Source organism: Protopterus annectens, chromosome 12.part0 (genome assembly GCF_019279795.1).
Source record: "Protopterus annectens isolate FY-2018-M chromosome 12.part0, PAN1.0, whole genome shotgun sequence".
In the NCBI taxonomy this organism is placed as follows: domain Eukaryota; kingdom Metazoa; phylum Chordata; order Ceratodontiformes; family Protopteridae; genus Protopterus; species Protopterus annectens.
Genome location: NC_056746.1, coordinates 1184692504 through 1184715796, shown reverse-complemented (window position 1 = coordinate 1184715796; position 23293 = coordinate 1184692504). Strand labels below are relative to the sequence as shown.

Sequence of the window (23293 nt, the reverse complement as noted above, 5' to 3'; positions counted from 1 at the left end):
ATATGGCCCTGTGTTTCAGCCTCTGTCCTCCACCTATATACCTTGTCCAGATGTCATGCAGTAAGAGGTTGAGGTAATGGCCTATCATTATTTAGTCCTGACATTCCTGCTATCATTCCATTGTGGAGTAGGGTCCATAAATATGAGGGCTACAGCTGAACAAAACATGTGTGACCCTGTACAGTCCGTAGGTCAGTGTATGGAGAACATTGTTATATGGCCTTGAGAGACATTTTATGGAGGAGGGGTATTAAATGTTTTTAACCTAGGCTGTTACAACATGTGAAGGATATCAGTAATAAGAAACATTAATGTATATGGCTGTACATTTTCATACGTTTCACCATGGGAACAGTGGTGGGCTAGAGCTTACTGTCTTACACACAGTTCTGTTTGTCAGTGTGATAGTGATGTTTTAAGTTAAGCATTGTTGTGTATCAGATACATTTACATTGTGACAACTAATACTTTCCCCCTAGGGGTTGAGTACAGAGTGTAATTGGAGGCTGCTGAACTACATCTGTAATTAAGTGTTGATTGGTTCTTATCTTCAAGGCAAGCGTGTTTTTACTGCTGTACTACTTGAAGGCTTTAGCCTAGACAGCAAAGTATGTTATATTTTGCAGATTATTGTATCATATGTTTTGTTTGAGAGTTGCATTAATCAGTTGTTATTATGTATTTCAAACATCTAACTGCTATAAGAAATGGCATAAACAACTGAAATAGTACACAAATAAACATTTCTATGTATGCAAACTTGTGTGTGGTGTCCTGTCCTTTGCATTGTGTGTGGGTATATGTTTCATGCACTAATTCTCATTTGTAGGAAATTATCAGACACTGGCCATTTGAAAAGGTGGCAACTGAAGGAATAATGACTGTTTGATATGCTGTGCACCCTCTATATATACTCTTTTTATATATATATATATATAAGTATTTATATATTTATATGTGTATGTCTGCATGTGTGTATATATATATATATATATATATATATATATATATATATATATATATATATATATATATATGTGTGTGTGTGTGTGTATATATGTATCATTGGAATGTTTAGTGCTTCCACATTGTACATTCCCTATGGTAGACTGACTGTTCTGCATGATATGTTAGCGAAATCATCCTGACATCTTACAGCTGAGATGGCTTACTGGTAGCTTGTTGTGACTATGTTGTGCAGGGTCCTGGGTTCAAGACTTGTAATTGCTGGTTATTATTTTGCAAGGTAGATCAGTTCAGTTGTGGAGGAAGGGATAATGGCAATATTTACAAGAGATCCCTATTTTGGGCCTCTTCACCCCCATTAACAGTGCCTTTGGTCAGATGTTTTGCAGTGAGAGGTTCAGAGTGTGGTTCCAATGTGCGAATGTAATACATACATATATATATCTACATATATAAATATATTTCCCCTACTGTTGAATAACTGTGCTGCATGATATGTTTGAGAAAACATCATACTTATGTACAGCTCAAATGGCTTAGTGGTAAATCGCTCTGGCTATGCTGTGCATGGGTCCTGGGTTCAAAACATGCAAGGGCTGATTATTTTGTTGCTGGGCAGAACAAGGGTTGTTAGATACAGAGTGATTAAGGCACTTGTAAGCAGTTGTAAGTGGGTTTGCGTGGTTTGCACGGTGGTAAGCAATGCTAACTTCCGGTTAAATAAGCTTACAGACAGTTAGCTGAAAGTGCTTAATCTGTATAGGTATTGCTTAGTGCCATGCAAACAGGCTTAATCTAATTTACTACTGCTTTAAAGTGCTTACTCCCGCTTACTCCCCTGCGCTAATTTCTTTAAAAGAAAAGAAAAAAGGGGTGATAGGAAAGTAGTGAAAAAGGGGGCACGCAGAGGGAAGTAAAATAGGGAAAGTAGCTAGGGATGTGCAGGATGGGTGTAAGAAAGGTCCATAGCTGTCCATTTCTTCTACAGCAGCAGCTGTGCACATATACTGAATTTGGAGATAGATTTGGACACTCAAACCCCTAAGAGAGGGATGAGGACAACAATAATGTGTTGTGAAGCCAGTTAGACTAGATTACATGTGTCCAGTGGACACGTGTGCAAAATGGACAGCTATGTATGGGGCAAAATTTTTTTTGGGAACAGATTGTCCTTTTATTTTAAGGTGAGAGTGGGATGTTGGGGAAGGATAGTAGGTATATTTGGGGAGGTAGGTTGAGTAGGAAGACAGACAAGACAGACAACACAGCATACAGGGGCGGTATATGACACATGTGGGTGGTAAACGGTATATGACACATGTGGGGGGTAAACACCTTGGACAGGGACAGAGAATTCTATCCCCTCCCCTGCTTTACATAAAGAATTAATTATACAGCAGCTTTTATTTAAACAGTGTTCAGTTGATAACCTTTGCATTTCTGAAGAAGTTTGACTGTTAAATAACTTTAAAATGAACTTGACAATGAACAAAAGCGCTTAAATACGAGTGTTTCATTTTATTTCAAATTTATTTCAAGTTTTCTTACACTGTTGTCTTGGTGGATGTTTTTACTGCTCGGTTAAAAGATTTCAACTACTGGATTAAAAGATTTCAAAGCTACTACATGAAGTGAAGTGATTTTTCTTTCATATCCAAAATGTTTTATGGATTTATATATATATATATATATATATATATATATATATATATATATATATATATATATATGGGTCTATATTAGAAAACTGAACATTTGAAATGTCGAGTGTTCTAATATCGAACCCTAGCAATCGAAAATACAAAACATCGAACATTCGGAACAGCAAATTTTTTTCCTAGGGAATAAATTTGCTGTTCCAAAACACATACACACAACGCAAGCACACCAAACAAACAGCAATCCACACACATACACCTAAACTTGTACAACTAACCCTACACTAAACTATACATACACCACTAACTATCCACTTACCTTAATCCCAACCCTAACCCTAAGGTGCGTCACTATCGCACAGTCACCTCACCCGTGCCCTAACCCTAACTCACCTACCCTGCCTAACCCTAACTCACCTACCCTGCCCTAACCCTCACGTCCACACAATCACACACTTACCTGACCTGTGCCCTAACCCTAACTTACCTAACCCGCCGTAACCCACACGTCCACACAATCGCACACTTACCTGAACCCGACCCGTAACTTTCCACCAGAGTGCTGAAAATAATAAAGCAACAGAAACAGACAACCCTAGGAAAGAATTTGGTTTTCTGTTTCTTCGATATTTTCTGTGTTCGCTGAAAACGGGTCAATATTACTCGACATGTCAAATGTTCGGTGTTCTAATATAGACCCTATATATATATATATATATATATATATATATATATATATATATGGGTCTACTGTAAAAGACCGAAAATCCACTTGTTCAAAAACGAACAGTGGATCCTCGGTTATGCGAAAGTGCACTTCCGCGAAGTATAGTTCAACGAACTGTTAAGAAACACAGGTAACGAAGTACACTAGAGTGGGGAAAGGGAATTTACATTGTTTCCCCACTGTAGTGCAATCTCAGAGTTGGTATATTTAAGTAGGGGGGTGTGGGGGACACATATATGTGTGTGTATGTCAATGGGATGTAATGTAAGTATTGCAGGTATAAATGTAGAATGTTGCTACATTTTGTGTAGGAAGTCACTTCTGATACTGACATGTACACCATCAGTTACTGACAGACATCATAAGATCATTATAGTGAAGTAACACACAAATCACAGTAATGATCCTGTGGAATACAACAGAGATATGACCAATAAACGTGGACAGTCTGACACAATCTGGTCAGTCCAGAGGTATACACAGAACTTCTTAGTGCAAGACGTGTGGACCAAGCCTGACAAAGTGGATGTTTACAGCCATGTAAATGGGGATGTCACAAAAATACCGGAATAGATAAGCTCACACAGTTGATGCATTCACATACTCCTGTCTGTCCTAACACATATTAACTGGAGGAGCAGAGGTCCAAGCCCACATACTTCCCACTAGTTAGGGACATACATCTTTACAGCATCCCACTGCTTTGTCAGAAATACACAACAGTTATGGTGGCCAGGCAACAATACATTTGACAAATATCTGGGCATAACATCATACTAGGTAAATACACTGAGCTGCTAGGCATGTCACAAAGCACTGTGCAAACTACAGGCAGACTGTCACAACACTGACCCAAGTTTCATATGGGAGAATACACATGTACTTGCATATATAGCAGGCACTACAGGCATGTAACTGCACAGAATAGCAGACACCAGTGTGAAACTGCATACCCACAACCAATCTGAACACAGTCACAGTCACATTATGGTAAGCCTAATTAATAGTACAGCATATGGACTGTGTGAACAAAACCATCCTCATATGTGCCACTCACACACTAACCCTACATATACTGGCCCAATACACAGTGTAGTCTGATCCTGACTGTGGTATGGGTCATGTGTCAGTCTGGCCCTACAAACATATATGCTGATAGGGTACCATAATCTGGAGCAGCATGCAACGTCAGATAGAACAGGACCAAGAACAATGACATCTACCACAATCTGTACACAGGCCAAGTAACATATTCATATTACACACTCTGTCAACAATCACCATAAGTACACAGACCTCACTACTGTACAGACTACAACAGAATGTCCAGGTTTTGTCCTTAAATATAAGGCCTACTATACATAACATGTCTAGCAGTCTGATATCTCACTGGCTTGTTATCAGGTATGATGTCAGTAAATAATGATATACTGTACATATGCACCTCTTACTGCATGACATATGGACAAAGAGTGACAGACTTGGGGGACAGAGGCACAAACACAGGGCCAATATTGACATATTGCTGTGATAAACTGAGAAATGTCCTGGTGTAACAGGGTTTGTTGTGACATATCTCTTCTGAGGAATATGCAGTCAGTAACTCACATGGATGCCACCACGTACTGACTGCAATCATCAGATTATGCTACTGCATTTCTAAACATATGAAATGTGTGAGTAACACATCACATGTAAGACTCCAAACTCTGGTCAGTCTGCAGATAGCCCAACAGGTGAGAGTTTCCTCAACCGCATAACACTGTCATGCCAGACTTTAAAACATGTGGAACAGCCATATCCACACAAACCCTGTTAAACCAACATTACTTCAAATGTAGAACAACATTACTTACATTCTGTCCCCATGTCTGGAACATCTCCCTCCTGTTTGTTGGCCTCTCTCCACAATGTATGTTGTGAGATGTATTTCCAACTACTCTCTGTGATGCTGTTTGTCAGACACCCACATGAAGTCCTGCTCACAGTGAAGGAAAAGGGTCAACACCCACATGAAGTGCTTAGTTATAGGAGTGTGTTTCCATGCAATTGGCTATAGGAATGATACCACAGCTGTTCCACATGTAATTAGCAAGTGGGGGACTGCAATTCGTGCACAGACCATCAGCTGATCATAAGCATTACTTACAAAACACAAGCTGCTGCCTATGCAAAACGGATGTACTTTTCCACATCCACCAGAGAGAGAGAGAGAGAGAGACAGAGACAGAGACAAAGTAAGAAAGGAAGGGAGTAAGAGAGTAAGAGCCAAGTGTGTTTGTGTATGATCCATGGGTGCAGAGTGGTATCTGGGTATTATAACGGCTGTTTATATTGTTTACTAATCCATACTGTCACATAGTAATTGCACAAGGCTGTACACATTTATGGCTGAGGATTGTCTGCAACAACATTTACAGTGTTTGAAAACTGTTGACCTTGTAATGTGGACATTGGGACATATATGTCCTCAATATAATGATGCAGCAAAACCCACACTGCACTGGATCATGTCATTACACAATCACCCCAACACCCACACAGGATACTGATGACACACACACAAACACACACTTACCAGTACTGAGTTTCAACCCCCTATCTATGTATTGCTAGTACAGTGTTATGCAGTTATTGCATGTGCCACAGAGTTTACATGTTGGAGAGCTGTCCAAAGGTATCTTTGATGGTGAGTGCCATCAGCAACAGTGCTAAAGGAGGGGTAGTAAGTGTGAATGTCCACAAAATCAGGTGTCAATGAAGACACACACACACACACACACACACACACACACACACACACACACACACACACACACACACACACACACACACACTATCACAGTTGGCAGATCAGGATTAGAACTCCTGCCTAACTAGTTTGCTACACTACAGTATTACGCAATTATCACAATGTCCTCAAAATCATTAATCTCCACACATACACACACACACCCACACACACCCACACAAACACACACACACACACACACACACACACACACACACACACACACACACACACACACACACACACACAGTTGCCATGTCTGGGATTAGAACTCCTACCTAACTAGTATGTTACACTATAGCATTATACAGTTATCGCAAGTGCCACGGAGCTTATGGAGCTGAGACTTGGCCAGAGGGTTATTTCAAGGTGACTGACATCAGCATGAGTGGTAACATGGGCAATGGGAAGTGCAGTGTGTTTGAATGGGCCATACACCATTCCTCTGGAAATACACACATACAACACTCAGTCACACAGAACTTCACATTTGACAGGACTGAGTATACAAATGCTAGATGAATACTGATTTGTACTATCATGTTACAGAGTTATCACAAGCACCAAAGACACTATAGGGCTGAAGGCTACCAAAAGCAATGTCTGCAGTGATTGACATTGGCACATCATGTGATATTGGCCAATTGGATGCATGGTGGGTGGGGCAGGCCTCATGATGGAAATCTCTCTGTCACTGTCTGTCTCTTTCTTCCCCACATCTCTGTGTGTGTATGTTTGACATATTATAGTGTGTTGGCCTTGGATATGTGTGAGTATTCCTATCCAATGTGTGTGCAAAGCATGAATGGTGTGCAATGTGGTGTGTGCGCACAGACATCTGCGACTGACAGATATGTATAGTCCACTGTTGTTGTCAGACATGGGCTTCATTTCTCTAAGTGTAGAAGCATGCCCAGTATGACCTTCTGTATTGAGTGTGTGAATCCATTCCAGGTAGGTTGCACTCCAGTTCAGGATTTGGTGTTCTACACCTACAGCTAGTGACCTGTGTCTGCAGGATATCTGTAGATAGGTTGACAATATGGAGTTACAATGGGCAAATATAGTGGGATACTGTAACTACTGTGTCTGTGCTGCTTGTGTTACATGGTTCGTGTTAGCAGAGATATTCAGACATATGTACTGTTTTACACTGTGTTGTATTAGGTCATCAACTACTGACAGATATACTTATTTGCTCACAGTTATTTCCTGGGAAATACAAGATGAATGAAGCTGTGTCCAGTATTGTGGTCTGCAGCCTACATATTCTTGCACACTCATGCCATTCTGGAGGGGTAGCTGCACACACTTGCTGATGGGTCTGTGTAAATGGTCCATCACCTTGGTACTGTGGTTGTTGAGAATCCCCTGCTTGTACATATATCAGCGTAATAGAATGGCCATATCCTGCTGTGGCCATATCTCTCAGCTGTACAGATTCACCCAGGTTACCCAGTGGCAGGAGTCATATATCTGGTCAGTTCCCCTTCACATTGTGGTTTACAAGCAGGTTTGTAACCACCCATTACTGGGTTTGCAGACAGGGGTAGTATGGGCACACATCAGAGTTTCATACTTCACACACTCCATGACGTCCATGCTTCTACACCCCCCCCCACTCTGTTATTCTATCCTCTTCCTAACATTATGCGAGCGATATTTGAGAAGTATCCCTGTAGTTGTCCCTTCATCCCAGCAGTATTTAAGGGTTGGTCCACAGTTCATGCAGTAGGACATGGTGGGCATGCTACTGGGATTTGTTAACATGGCCTTGCATTTTTGTTCTGTGGACTGTGTTATGTTGTTAGTTGGGACCCCATGAGATAACATACATTGGCAGCATGGGTGAGGCACAGGCCTTTGACAGAGGACTGTGGGGCATTTGGTAGTGATGCAGGCCATCTGTAGCAGGCCAGTGCATTCTGTCACTCCTACATTCCCAGGCTGTGAGCCACTGGATTCCCCTGGGGTGACAGGGTAAGTGTGCGAGGTGTTAATGGCAATAGTTCCTGTCCATATTAATCCATTGGTCTGGATGCTGGCAGGGTGCTGCTTACGGCTAGACTCACACCTGCATGGGACACCTCTTCAGCATGATGCATGCTGTGGGTATTCTCATACAGAAGTGGGGGTCATACTGTACTCATTCCCAACAGCAGGGATATGACCTGTAATAAACCTGTGGCTGATGGTGGGGTGAGCTGAGTGCATGTGTGATATGGACGCTTCTTGCAGCTGACTCGCAGATATACCAAGGACATTCCCCATATGCTGCCTTGTGCGGGGACAAAGGCAGTCTCTCATTACTTTATAACTGTGCCTTTTGTGGTCTGCCAGTGATTGGCCAGACTACATCAGTATTCCATACAACCAACAACTAATGTGCTGCTAACCTGTATGTACAATTTCAAAGCAGTGTGTGCAGTTGACAGTTACATTTTATGTTCTCTATCTGGGGTACTTCCACCTGTGTACTGTGTATATGTCTGGGCCCACATTCATGGCAAGTCCATCTTTCAGATGGTGACAGATATTGACATCTGGACAGTGAGTGTGGACGACTGATGATATGGGTATTGCTGAGATGCATTGTGGTTGGCACTGCAGTTGTCAGAACATGGCCCTGTCATCCACAGTACTGCGCATAGGCCACCAAGACACAACCCTACATGCCTACATGCTGACCACTCGCAGACAATATAGAACACACAACAACTTAACACATGGACCCCCTGCATATTGTACACATGCAACAATCTATCCTGTAAATTGGGCCAGCTCAGGTAATCTGTGCTCCACTGTTATTAAACCCACACATACATGTTATTACATTTCTACATAGGATTGTGGAGGGGGGGCACACCTTAGTACTATAAACATTTGCTATGACTGTACTGGTATTTCAGGTACTCTGTTGGCTTCCATTTTGTTTTGTATTCTGACCTATCATGCAGGCTAGAGGCATATCAGTATAGTACAGATCTTAGGTTTTATTGACCTACATTTCAGTTTCAGACTTCTTACCCTTCAGAACTAATATACAACTGCCAGACCTGTAGTAGTCTGTCTGTGTAGGTCTGTAGGGGGGCTGTTCACCATTGCCATCAATTAGAGGTCTTAGCACAGCTTTTCTTTATGGTCATCTACACCTGTCCTGCTGGCTGAGGCTGATGTTGGGTATGTGAGCCTCACTGACATGCATGTATGTGTCCTATAGAAACACATTTGGGCCACCACATGTACTGCAGTAGGATTTGTCACCTTGTCTAGTGCTGCCTACTTTGTTGACACCAGTATTTGTTATGGATTTCATGCTGCCCATATAGGTGTCCACTATCTGCTGCTATCCCATTCAGCCACCCGATTCCCTTGCATGCTCACATCCATACCATAGATACAACTATCAGATTATACTACTCCATTCAGCAATAGATAGGAAGAGTGACTTACCTTATAGCTGTGCCAGTATTGAGGATGGTGCTGGAGGGCTGACTATGTTGGATGCACATACTATACTCCCTATACATGGTAAAGCACAGGTAGTGTCATGTTTGGCATCCCTTTTACTGTATGTGTGAGTCAGAGAGAGGTGTCATTCCCTGGGTCCCTACTTTGTCAGTGTATGTGCTATGCATTGCCTCTTTCCCAAAGCCTGGGCATACTGGGCACGTCTCCTTCTGCCTACATGGGCAGGCTCAGATTGTTCCTCCTCCGTGTCCCTCTGTGCCTGTGATGGCCTTGGCAATGGTGGGGGGCTGTGTGGCCCTGCTCCGTGCTGTTCCTGCTTCAGCTGTTTCCGCAGGATCATATTGTGTAGCATGGCATATACAATGAAAATTTGTGTACATGTAGCTGGAGACCGGATATGTCCAGGCACTGGAACCGTGACTTGAGCATCCCAAACACACACCCTATTATGATTCTGGTTTGTGCGTGTGCCTCATTATGGAGTTCTTGTTCGGTGGTGTGTGTGCATTTCTGATGGATGTCATCAGCCACGGCTGCAGTGCGTAACCAGCATCCCCCACTAGGTGGCCATACGGGATGTCCCCACTGGCAAATATCTGGTACAGCTGTGTCATATGCCAGATGTGGGAGTCGTGATAGCTTCCTGGGCTGCCAGCACACACATTCAAGATAATGCGCACATGACCTAGCAGTTGATGGAGGGGAAGCCCTTGTGGTTTATGTAGATTCTACCCTGCTCACTGAGTGGTGCTTTGATGTGTATGTGCATGCAGTCTATAGCACCCACTACCTCAGGGTATTCTGCTATTTGGTGGAAGAGATGCATATTGCTAGTTGACGTCTCACGGGTGTTGAGGAAATATATGTGCTCACCGGCATGTGCTGACATGGCATCCAGGAACTGGTGGAGTACTCTGGATGCTGATGCCTGTGAGATCCCCATGATATCCCTAGTTAGCCTTTGGAAGGTACCTATGGCTAGTATTCTTAACCCTACACATACCTTGGTATCCACTGGGATGGGTTCCCCTCTGTTGGTTCTGTGTGTGAGGTGTGGCCAGCACAGCTCAACAATTTGCTGTAAAATGTCCCTGTCCACCCTATAGCGGTCCACTATCTCCAGCTCATGTAACCCCCGAAAGGTTAACCTGGGTCTGTACCACTCTTCTCCTCCTCCTCACTGTGGGTTGGTCGTCAGCATTCACATCCTCACCACCCTCAGTCTCTTCCACATATTGATGTATGAGAGTAACAGCAGCCCATAACATTTTGTTAGTTTTGTTTGGTAAACTTTCCCCGTCTGTGTACACCGGTGGTGTAGAGTTTGTGGGAAAAACCCGAGTGAAAGGTGCTTGCATAGTTTATAGTAGTGTGCTGGGCTGGGCTGCTGCCTGTGTAATTGGCTGATTCTGATACATTTCACCTGCCAGCTATGCTAGTTCTCCTTGATTGCCTTCCTACTGCTGTTTTCCCTTCCCATTGCCTTCCCATTTAAGCCCCGAGGTGCGCCAACAGAGGTGCTATTTCCTTTTTTTTTTTTTTTTTGACTGATTTAGGCAATGTCAACACAGCTAGGTAGTCTCACACAACCCCCCTTCCTTAGCTGTGCTTAGCTAAGGGCAAACACGGGCCACAGAGCTCCAGTAAGCTTACAGCATGCATGACACTCCCCCTTATGAGGTCATCTACCTCTTATACCATGGTGTTGCTGCACTTACATGGTTGGGTGCAAGCTAACACTGAGAGGAAATCTGTGATTCAATATCAATCCCCTCATTTGCATAAAACAGAATGCTAATTCATAGTTACCACACTCGCACTGAGCCTTCCCCCTTAGCAACCACTATTCCCTGGTACTGTTGTCTTATGCATGCCGTTGACTATCATAGCAAAATGCAGATTTGGGTTTAAAAACTTATTTCCAACTTTTTTTCTTATTTTTGGGCCGATCCCGTTTGTGCACCACTGCCCTACGCTTAAACAGGTGAAATCGGCCTCCAAAAAAATAAGTTATTTTTTATAATTTTGCAACTATTTCTCATGCCAATAGCCATATATTTGGCCATTGGTATGCCAACCACATTGAATACATGCTTTCTTTGGAGCTGTCATGCCTCCGTTTTGTAATTTGCAGAAATGTATTCGGTTAGTAACCGAATACATTTCTGCAGGTTACACTATTCCTGCACAGACGCCTGCCTGCTTCCTGGATCACTAATTCACCTCATTTGCATGGTTTTCACCAGCAAATGGGGTAATTAGCATAGAGCAGTGGTGTCCGTGCAGGAATAATGTAGGAGTGCTCGTGCACGTCCCGGGAGGTCATTCTTGGATCGCTCATCGGCCATATTGTGTACAGCAGCTCTTGCACTATTCCTGCACATCATGCAGAGCTTGCTGAATCCTGGGTATTCTCTTTCCTAAGGGCAATTAATATACACATAGAGTTCGTCTTTGGGACAAATGTAGGATTGATATGCAAGTACACTATCTTTGCTGAAATGGCATATAGAGCTTCACACATCAGAGCCTGCACCTCAGAAATGTTAACAATACTGCCTATGACACAATCTGTTTCCAAGAAAGAAAGAAAAACATAAAAGCTGCAGTTGCTAAGAAAGGAGAAAGCCATATCTATTAAGGGCACAATCCCCATGGATTATCAGAAATCTTCTACTTTCTTCTGATGCACCAAAGAGCGAGTCAACACAAATGGAAAGAACGAATTTAGAAACCTTCCTTTTGCAACATTATGACTGAGACTCTTGATCATCTGTTATAGAACTGATACAGTCTTTGTAACAAACAAAAAAGTAGTGCTTCAGCATGGAAGATACGTACTATTTATGCTTGTATTTCAGTCTGAAGAAGACCACAGGCTGAAACATCAGTTCTAACATTTATTTTGTTTGCAGTGCATAGTCATAACTCCATTGTCTTGATGATAACATGTTTGGAGCGCTTTAAAATGCTGAAATGTCAATCAACTTTTTTCACTTTTTGCTCAAGCAGCCAAAGCTCACTTGAAATGCTTCCATACAAATTCTTATACACTAATATTCCAGAATTGCTTTACTTTGCTTTTAGACAATGTATGGGGTACTTCAGTGCCAAAACTGTTCCCTTTTCACTTGTGCAGCAATAACATTTCTTGAAGTATATCAACATAAAGTTGTCTAGAGTAACAAGTGAAAAGTCCTTCATTTTGCTTTCAGATGACCCATTACATCATACATTGCACTGCTTACTCATTTCAACTTTCAGTCACCAATTGACCTCATTTGGTGCAAAAGTAACTGAACAACTACCACTAACCTGATCACTTGGACCATTAAGCAATAATTTGCTGAGTGCACAGGAAATTTCCTTTTCCCTTAGGTGCAGCAACCATAGAGTTGATTATATTTAAGCAAGGGGATGCATAGGACAAAACTTCCTGTTAGGGGGGGCATGGGGCTGGCATTTGCTCAACTTTAATGCTGAATTCACATTACACTTTGAATCCATTTTTCCTTTTATTTATTAGGAATTTGCAATCCCACTGTTATGACTGTGACATAGAACAATATTGTCTTTTTTCCAATATTTTACAAAATATATGTTCAGTATGTCTTTTTTATCCTAATATTTACCCGTTAAAGACTATTTGATAGGTACATACTGTTTTCTAGCACATGCACATTCATTAGATACTAGTTATTACACATTTGTCCATTAGTAAGTTTCCTTGACAAGTCATTTTGTAATTATTATCTTGCAAGAGTTTGTAAGACATTGTTACCCCAAAAATTGTACCATGTGGTTATTAAAGTCATTTTGCCTTTGTCCCAAAACTTATGTTTCACAATACAAATATCTCTGAAAAAGTCTTTATTTTACCAGCACAATGACTTTAGCCCTCTTGTGTTATTTTCATGTGACCACCTACTCTGCCTTCATTCCTATGTCACTACAAAGTCCGTTCTGCCTTTTGGCAGTTGTCTGTTGCTTCCCAAGTAAAGAAGACTCATGAAGGAACTGTTGTCTTTGCCACTACTTGTGCATTTAACCCAATGGAAACTGCATGGAATAAAGATTGTATTACAATGCAGTGCTTCTTTTACTTACTTTGGCTGCTGTAAAATTACCTTACTCTGCAGGCACGCTCATATACATCTGTTCACGCATTATACCCTACAGGATTTAACTGAATAAGAAACTTAAAAGTATTCAATTATAACAAACAAGAAGAGTTAAAATATGCAACGATAAAACGATAGATGGCAACTAAAAAAGCAGACTAGAAAGAAGAGACTACAAAAATATTTAAGTTAGAGGTAGGAAGGGATATAAAAAAGAGAGGCTGAAAGGATATATAGCACAGAATATGGTGTGTTTCTAAATAATACTGAAATTTTGGGGACTTTGGATCAAGAACAGAATCTATTACTATGTTTCTTTTCGCGTTACTGGACAGAATCACTACTTCTTAAACTGAGTCAGATTAGTCATTTGCTTTGGGAATGTTAATGTTTTTCTTGTTGTTCTTCATGACAAACATCATTTGGACATTAATTGCACGGAGTAATTTTAGTGTTTAACTAGTTTTGTCTGATTCTGCATTTGATTATACGAGAGAAAATTAAGTCTGTTCTCCTCTTTCCCTGTTTAGTAATCTGGAATGTCAGATAAAGCGAACAGTTATTTAATTTGTTTCAGGCTATGGAATTCATTGCCACCATATTAGAAAGAGTACATCTACTTTATCAGTAGTGTGAGGAACTTACTGACTAAAGAAGAACAACAGGTAATTTTACAGGAAGTTCCACCACACAAGTGGGAAGTCATACTCCTCCAGTTATGTGCTCCGTGCTACAGAGTAAGAAATGCTTAGCACATTCCACACTCACATAAGAATGTCCACAGACAAAAAACATCACAACAGATGTCTTATTCCCATCAGTCCATTAACTGTATTTGAAATTCCTTCAACTTAGTATGCACAATTTAGACCCGGACTTTTATTATTACAAAACAAAAGTGACTTTATGTGACTACTGAATAACATTCTATTTTGCAGTTCTATAAACTCAGTTTTTCCCCCTCATTGCTTGGGCTAAGGTTGAGGAGATCCACTATGGATGAGTCCAGTTAGGGTCCACTATAGATGAGTCCAGTTACCTAGTTAAACTATGTTATTAAAATTGACTTTAATGTTATTACTACATTCTACATATTCAGGATTCTTTCATAGGAATCTATACCTTCCTCTGTACGTGTTACTTATTCCTTGTACATTTCTGAGATGAGATGTACAACATACAATGTGGTTGCATAGCTATATGCCCCATTCAGTTCCAACTGCGGGAACTAAGCCAGCACCTATAAACACAACATGATGCATTTTCCAACCAGAATTTATGATACCAGTTCATTCTGTGGGATTTCCTAGCTTACTAAAATATTTTTATCGTATGCTGTAGGTAATAAAAGCAGTCTGCAGTGGCATGCTTCACAATATACAGGAATTCCTACATCTTCCTTTGTACCTTCACTATGTACATAGGTTCATAGGTTCATAGGTTCATACTAGGCTATCTGCCCGAGGGCATTTACAAGCCTAGCCCATTGTTTTGCGGCTTACGCCACCCCTTTAGTATGGGGAACTATACCCATTATTTTGCTGTGCCTCTGTCGAGCAGTGACACTGAGGTAATCCCTGGGGTATATCTGCGATCTCCCATCCATTGGTCAAGATTTCTCTTGAACAAGGCCAGTGCTCTGCCTCACATGTACCGGGATTTTGTTCCACAGCATAGGGAGTCTTTGGGTGATGAATCTATCCCTCCAGCACGTCCTATTAATAGCCGTGTCAAGGTTTAAGTCTCCCGCCCTTGTGGCTCTGATGGATCTAGATTTTTGAGGTGAAGCATATTCATCAAATCTGGGTTTGACATGGCCTTGTATGTTAGGCAAAGGTCACCTCTGAGCAAGCGGTAGCGACTGAATAGAGCTGGAGTTCTTTCAGTCGGGCAGCATAGGACAGATTTTTGAGACCCTTTATCCTTTTGGTGAGGAACTTTTGTGGCCTCTCCAGCTGCTGCAAGTGTCGGGTCAGATACATTCGAATGGGGCATTGTACTCAATCATTGGTCTGATGAGTGATGAGTAAAGGGAGACTATGACCTCCCTTGATCTAGATGAGAATCCCTTCATGATAAGGTGGGCAATGTAGAAGGTCTTCCTAACTACTTTAGCTACATGGGTGTCGAATGACAGACTACTATCAACCTGGGTCCCCAGGTCCCTGATAACTTCTTCTGTGCTCAGTGGATTGCCACCTATTTGGTAGCTAGGGGTAACCTTGTTTTTATGACTATGCATTTTTGGCATTTAACTTTAGGCCATGGCTCTGGCACCAGTTATCCGTTTCTGTGAGACCCTTCTGAAGGATATCTGTGTCAGATGTGTTTTCTACTATGGAGTTTGCAGTCATCTGCAAACTTTGTCATAACCCTCCTGTGTTTGCTTGTACTTGGAAAAGTAGATGCCAAACAAGAGTGGGCCCAGGACTGAGCCCTGTGGGACACCACTTGTGACAGGCTTTGAGTGTGACATGGCGCCAGCAGCTCTGACCCTGTGGGTTCTGTCACTCAGCCAGTTTGCAACCCATCTTGTGATGTATGGGTTGACATTTAAGCTGATGAGTTTTTCAATGATACCGAATGGGGTATTGTATCGAAGGCCTTAGCCAGATCGAGGTAGGCTGTATGGACTGCCTTTCCCTCATCAATGGCTTTGGTGACTGTTTCGAAAAAGTCAACCAAGTTTAAAAGGCATGATCTGCCTTTGACAAAGCCAAACTGGGTTGGATCCAAAGTCTGCAAATTCCCTATGTCTTTATTTATGAGGTCCATTATGATCCTCTCCATGGCTTTGCAGATAAGGCTTGTCAAGCTAATGGGCGGTAATTTCCAGGGTCGGTGGAGGCACCGCCTTTGTGAAGTGGTACCACAGTTGCAGTCGCCACTCCTGAGTGCGTATCCAGAGGTAAGACTTTGATTAAACAGCTGTCCTAGCTGTGGGTTTAATTCCTCATTGAGTTCATGGAGCACACAGCCGGGGACACCATCAGGTCCCATGGATGCTGTGTTTTTGCTTTGGAGAGAGCAGTTCTCACTTGGGCTGGAGATGTTTGGGGGCTGCAATCGTTTGGTATAGATATCTCTCCTTTGGGGGGGGGAGAAGTTTGCACTGAACCTGTCAGCCAGTATGTTGGCAATGTCTGTAGGATCAGTAATCTTCACATCATTTTGAACTAGCTCTGAGCATATCTGGGAGTTTCCTCCCAGGTTTCTAACATAGCTAAAGAAGGCCTTATGATTGTCTTTTGAGTCTTTAGCTATTTTTCTCTCGAAATTTGCTTTGAATGATTTTATGAGAGCTCTTAGTTTTTTACTTATAGTGAACAAGGGTGTCTTACCTTTTAAGGATTTTGCTCTATCTTGTAGTAGCTTCCTCCTTTTGTTGTAGAGTTTGTTTATGGCTGGGGTCCACCAGACTGGACGCTTGCCTTTGGTACAAAGAGTCTTTGTTTTGCTTGGGATTGCCTTATCCATGCAGTCCTGCAGGTGCTGGTAGAAGGCATTTGTAAGTGATTCAGCTTGAGTACTGTTTTCCGCCGGCTCGGGGCCTTAAAGGAGACCACACTAGTCTTTAGAAGTGTGAAGTCGGCTTTTGAGAAGTTCTTTACTGTGGTCTTTTTATTTCAGGTGGGGTGGGATGAGGACCTCCAGCGAGATTAGTTTGGTCTGATCTCACCAGTGAGGGGTACACTCCGGTGTTGAACATTGTGTTCCCATGTTCGTGATGATGAGATCAAGTATGTTATCTCCTCTTGTGGGGATGGTGACTAGTTGTTCCATGGCATTTGAGTTTATGAATTCCAGGAACTTTTGGGCTAGGGTGTTTGGGCTTGAGTAGTGTTCCCAGTCTATATTAGGGTAATTGAAGTCACCTAGTATGATGGTGTTTGGTGATACATTTATCCCTCTAGTGTTTTCAGGAAGGCCATGTGAGGTTCCTGAGTTTGTGAGGGTGGCCTGTAACATGCTACAATTTGCAGAGCAGTCTTGCCTATGGTTAATTGCACCTGGATGGTCTCTGATGCATGCGTCGTTGCCACCAGTCTTGAGGTGTGGGTGTCCTTGATGAATATGGATACCCCCTCCTTTCTTGGTATTGTCCAGATTTTGGGGCGGAGCATGATATGAGGTAAAACCTGATAGCTGGGGTGCTCTCAGGAGCCTTGAACCAGGTTTCTGTCACAGCACAGACATCGATGTTCTCCATACTGAGAAGGGCCTCGAGGCGTGCATTTTGAGATTTAGACTTCTGGCATTGAGCAGCATTACCCTTAGTTTTTCCTTTTTTGTGTTCTAGGGTGGTAGGTTTAGAATTTGAGCCTTGCCTAAAAAAGGCACTATGTGGGTGGCAAGAGCCTTTGCCAATATCCGGAATCCCAGGGGTGACAGGTGCAAGCCGTCCCGAAGCAAGCGTGGCTTGTCCAGCATGTCATCCCAGGCAGACAGACACTGGATCCCCTTTGAATGACACCAGTGTTTAAGCCAATTGTTAAAGCTGATCATCTTATCTCTGTATTGTGGCATCCTTCTTGGTGAAGGTAGGATACTGCTCAAGGTCAGGGTCATACCTGTCTGGGCTACATAATCAGAGAGCTCCTCAATGTCTCTTTTCATGTAGTCCAAGGAGGTCTCAGGTCGTTTACACCAGCATGGACAATGACTGAATCATATTTGTACCTGCTGTTGAGAGACCTGAGTGCTTGTTATGTGGCGGATTCTAGCGCCCGACAGGCAGCTTACTGTGACCTTCTCCTTACTCAGTCTGGTGAGCGGGACGTCAGTGTGTCTGACTATGGAGTCACCAATGACTAGTGTGTCTGGCATTGTGTTTGGCCTTAAGGGCTGTGACTGTTTGACACTCTGACTGTGAGGTCTATGTGTTGCAGGTGTTGTATTCTGAGGTGGTGGTTGTTTGGGTGTCTGCTTTGGTGGCCTCTGCTGTTTTGGTAGATTTTTGATCAGAGCCTCCAGTATGTCTTTGTGTGTTTATGTGTATGATTTGAGGTTGTAATGGTAATATGTGAGACTGGGTCTATAGTGTGTGTGGTAACCTTCTCCTCCTGACTGGTCTTGCCAGTCCTATGTTGACTCAGCCTCCTGTTTGGCCGTATAGTTGCATCTCTCGCATGTATTTGTGTTTTGTGGGAGGAGGAGAGGGTTGTCTGTGTACATGAGGCAATTGTAACATTGCCTCAATATTCCCAGGTTCACCAGCTGAGCAGGAGAGGACACTAGCAACTGATCCCTCGACATGCTAGAAGGAATAGACAAAAAACTTTAAAAAGATTCGGGACGTGGGTGACCAAGAAATGGGGGTTGCCTTCTTGGGGTACTATCTATGACAAGAGTGCCGTATCAAGGTAATAAGTACTGTAGGAGCAAGTGCTACATTTAACAGATAGAGAATAGTCTACTTGGAGTCAAGTAGAGATGATCTTTTAATTATAGGATACGCTGATTAGATCAGTAGTATAGTTCGAGGAAGGTAGTTTTAAGGGAAAATTTGAAGAGTGGACTTTAGGTAGCTGAATAGTTTAAACCTGCTTACGGGCGCTGCCCTAGTGTGCAACAGTAGCAACTCCCTAAATCGGGCTAAATCGGCTAAAAGCGTGCTTTATAGCAGGGGGCTGGAAAAGACAGGAAATGACCCAAATTGGCCAACAAACCACAGGTCACTGCCCTAAACCACTCCTCTGAGGACAAATGAAGGAGTTATGGAAATGACCCTAGTGGCCAATAAAACTACAGTTTCAAGTCAGTAACCACCTCTCCGGGGCAGGGAAGCTGCTCAATGTTAGTCACTGCCACTGATAAACACAGAGACCCTCCTTCAGCCCAAGCAAAAATGGCCTCACAGAAACTTTCAAACAGTTCAGGAACAGCAAGCCTGTAACTGAACTTTAACTCTCAGAAAAGTGGGAAAAAAGCAAGATTTTTTTTTTGTTTTTTACAGAGATAGCAGAGGTTCACAAGTAATATCAAGTTATAACAGTGCAGTAAATGACCCCACACAAGAGTGCTAGGTCAAGGACAGAAAATATGCAAGTTTTAAGAAAAAAGCGATTTAAAATTAAGTGCAAACAGGAAATTCAGCAAACAGCTTTTGGTTGTGCTCTAAATACAGCTACTAATACAGAAATCAAGTTTAACAAGCCAGAAAATGCTCAAGCTAGGCAGCTATGCAGAAAAACTTAGCAAATAAACAGAGAAAAAATACTTAAAATCTCAAAAGTGGCTCCTTCTTCTCTCAGCGTTTTTCCTCTTGGAGGGTGCTTCACCAACAGCCAACAAGCCTGAAAAGACGCTCAAACCACGAGGCAACTAGGTTTTAAGAGAGGAAGATGAAGGAGTTATGGAAATGACCCCTAGTGGCCAATAAAACTACAGTTTCAAGTCAGTAACCACCTCTCCGGGGCAGGGAAGCTGCTCAATGTTAGTCACTGCCACTGATAAACACAGAGACCCTCCTCAGCCCAAGCAAAATGGCCTCACAGAAACTTTCAAACAGTTCAGGAACAGCAAGCCTGTAACTGAACTTTTTAACTCTCAGAAAAGTGGGAAAAAGCAAGATTTTTTTTTGTTTTGTTTTTACAGAGATAGCAGAGGTTCACAAGTAATATCAAGTTATAACAGTGCAGTAAATGACCCCACACAAGAGTGCTAGGTCAAGGACAGAAAATATGCAAGTTTTAAGAAAAAACGATTTAAAATTAAGTGCAAACAGGAAATTCAGCAAACAGCTTTTGGTTGTGCTCTAAATACAGCTACTAATACAGAAATCAAGTTTAACAAGCCAGAAAATGCTCAAGCTAGGCAGCTATGCAGAAAAACTTAGCAAATAAACAGAGAAAAATACTTAAAATCTCAAAAGTGGCTCCCTTCTTCTCTCAGCGTTTTTTCCTCTTGGAGGGTGCTTCACCAACAGCCAACAAGCCTGAAAAGATGCTCAAACCACGAGGCAACTAGGTTTTAAGAGAGGAAGATGAAGGAGTTATGGAAATGACCCCTAGTGGCCAATAAAACTACAGTTTCAAGTCAGTAACCACCTCTCCGGGGGGCAGGGAAGCTGCTCAATGTTAGTCACTGCCACTGATAAACACAGAGACCCTCCCTCAGTCCAAGCAAAAATGGCCACACAGAAACTTTCAAACAGTTCAGGAACAGCAAGCCTGTAACTGAACTTTTAACTCTCAGAAAAGTGGGAAAAAGCAAGATTTTTTTTTTGTTTTTTACAGAGATAGCAGAGGTTCACAAGTAATATCAAGTTATAACAGTGCAGTAAATGACCCCACACAAGAGTGCTAGGTCAAGGACAGAAAATATGCAAGTTTTAAGAAAAACGATTTAAAATTAAGTGCAAACAGGAAATTCAGCAAACAGCTTTTGGTTGTGCTCTAAATACAGCTACTAATACAGAAATCAAGTTTAACAAGCCAGAAAATGCTCAAGCTAGGCAGCTATGCAGAAAAACTTAGCAAATAAACAGAGAAAAAATACTTAAAATCTCAAAAGTGGCTCCTTCTTCTCTCAGCATTTTTCCTCTTGGAGGGTGCTTCACCAACAGCCAACAAGCCTGAAAAGATGCTCAAACCACGAGGCAACTAGGTTTTAAGAGAAGAAGATGAAAGAGTTATGGAAATGACCCCTAGTGGCCAATAAAACTACAGTTTCAAGTCAGTAACCACCTCTCCGGGGCAGGGAAGCTGCTCAATGTTAGTCACTGCCACTGATAAACACAGAGACCCTCCCTCAGCCCAAGCAAAAATGGCCTCACAGAAACTTTCAAACAGTTCAGGAACAGCAAGCCTGTAACTGAACTTTTTTAACTCTCAGAAAAGTGGGAAAAAAGCAAGATTTTTTTTGTTTTGTTTTTACAGAGATAGCAGAGGTTCACAAGTAATATCAAGTTATAACAGTGCAGTAAATGACCCCACACAAGAGTGCTAGGTCAAGGACAGAAAATATGCAAGTTTTAAGAAAAACGATTTAAAATTAAGTGCAAACAGGAAATTCAGCAAACAGCTTTTGGTTGTGCTCTAAATACAGCTACTAATACAGAAATCAAGTTTAACAAGCCAGAAAATGCTCAAGCTAGGCAGCTATGCAGAAAAACTTAGCAAATAAACAGAGAAAAATACTTAAAATCTCAAAAGTGGCTCCCTTCTTCTCTCAGCGTTTTTTCCTCTTGGAGGGTGCTTCACCAACAGCCAACAAGCCTGAAAAGACGCTCAAACCATGAGGCAACTAGGTTTTAAGAGAGGAAGATGAAGGAGTTATGGAAATGACCCCTAGTGGCCAATAAAACTACAGTTTCAAGTCAGTAACCACCTGGGGCAGGGAAGCTGCTCAATGTTAGTCACTGCCACTGACAAACACAGAGACCCTCCCTCAGCCCAAGCAAAAATGGCCTCACAGAAACTTTCAAACAGTTCAGGAACAGCAAGCCTGTAACTGAACTTTTTAAAATCTCAGAAAAGTGGGAAAAAAGCAAGATTTTTTTTTTTGTTTTTTACAGAGATAGCAGAGGTTCACAAGTAATATCAAGTTATAACAGTGCAGTAAATGACCCCACACAAGAGTGCTAGGTCAAGGACAGAAAATATGCAAGTTTTAAGAAAAAAACGATTTAAAATTAAGTGCAAACAGGAAATTCAGCAAACAGCTTTTGGTTGTGCTCTAAATACAGCTACTAATACAGAAATCAAGTTTAACAAGCCAGAAAATGCTCAAGCTAGGCAGCTATGCAGAAAAACTTAGCAAATAAACAGAGAAATACTTAAAATCTCAAAGTGGCTCCTTCTTCTCTCAGCGTTTTTCCTCTTGGAGGGTGCTTCACCAACAGCCAACAAGCCTGAAAAGACGCTCAAACCACGAGGCAACTAGGTTTTAAGAGAGGAAGATGAAGGAGTTATGGAAATGACCCCTAGTGGCCAATAAAACTACAGTTTCAAGTCAGTAACCACCTCTCCGGGGGGCAAGGAAGCTGCTCAATGTTAGTCACCGCCACTGATAAACACAGAGACCCTCCCTCAGCCCAAGGAAAAAAGGCCTCACAGAGACTTTCAAACAGTTCAGGAACAGCAAGCCTGTAACTGAACTTTTAACTCTCAGAAAAGTGGGAAAAAGCAAGATTTTTTGTTTTGTTTTTACAGAGATAGCAGAGGTTCACAAGTAATATCAAGTTATAACAGTGCAGTAAATGACCCCACACAAGAGTGCTAGGTCAAGGACAGAAAATATGCAAGTTTTAAGAAAAAACGATTTAAAATTAAGTGCAAACAGGAAATTCAGCAAACAGCTTTTGGTTGTGCTCTAAATACAGCTACTAATACAGAAATCAAGTTTAACAAGCCAGAAAATGCTCAAGCTAGGCAGCTATGCAGAAAAACTTAGCAAATAAACAGAGAAAAAATACTTAAAATCTCAAAAGTGGCTCCCTTCTTCTCTCAGCGTTTTTTCCTCTTGGAGGGTGCTTCACCAACAGCCAACAAGCCTGAAAAGACGCTCAAACCACGAGGCAACTAGGTTTTAAGAGAGGAAGATGAAGGAGTTATGG

The 23293-nt window shown here is 42.0% G+C and overlaps 1 protein-coding gene across 1 annotated transcript in view; it reads right to left on the bottom strand.

The window, feature by feature from the left end:
- Positions 1-23293, bottom strand: part of LOC122817074 (lysosomal protective protein-like) — a 337956-nt gene that overhangs the window by 236035 nt on the left and 78628 nt on the right. The window lies entirely within an intron of this gene.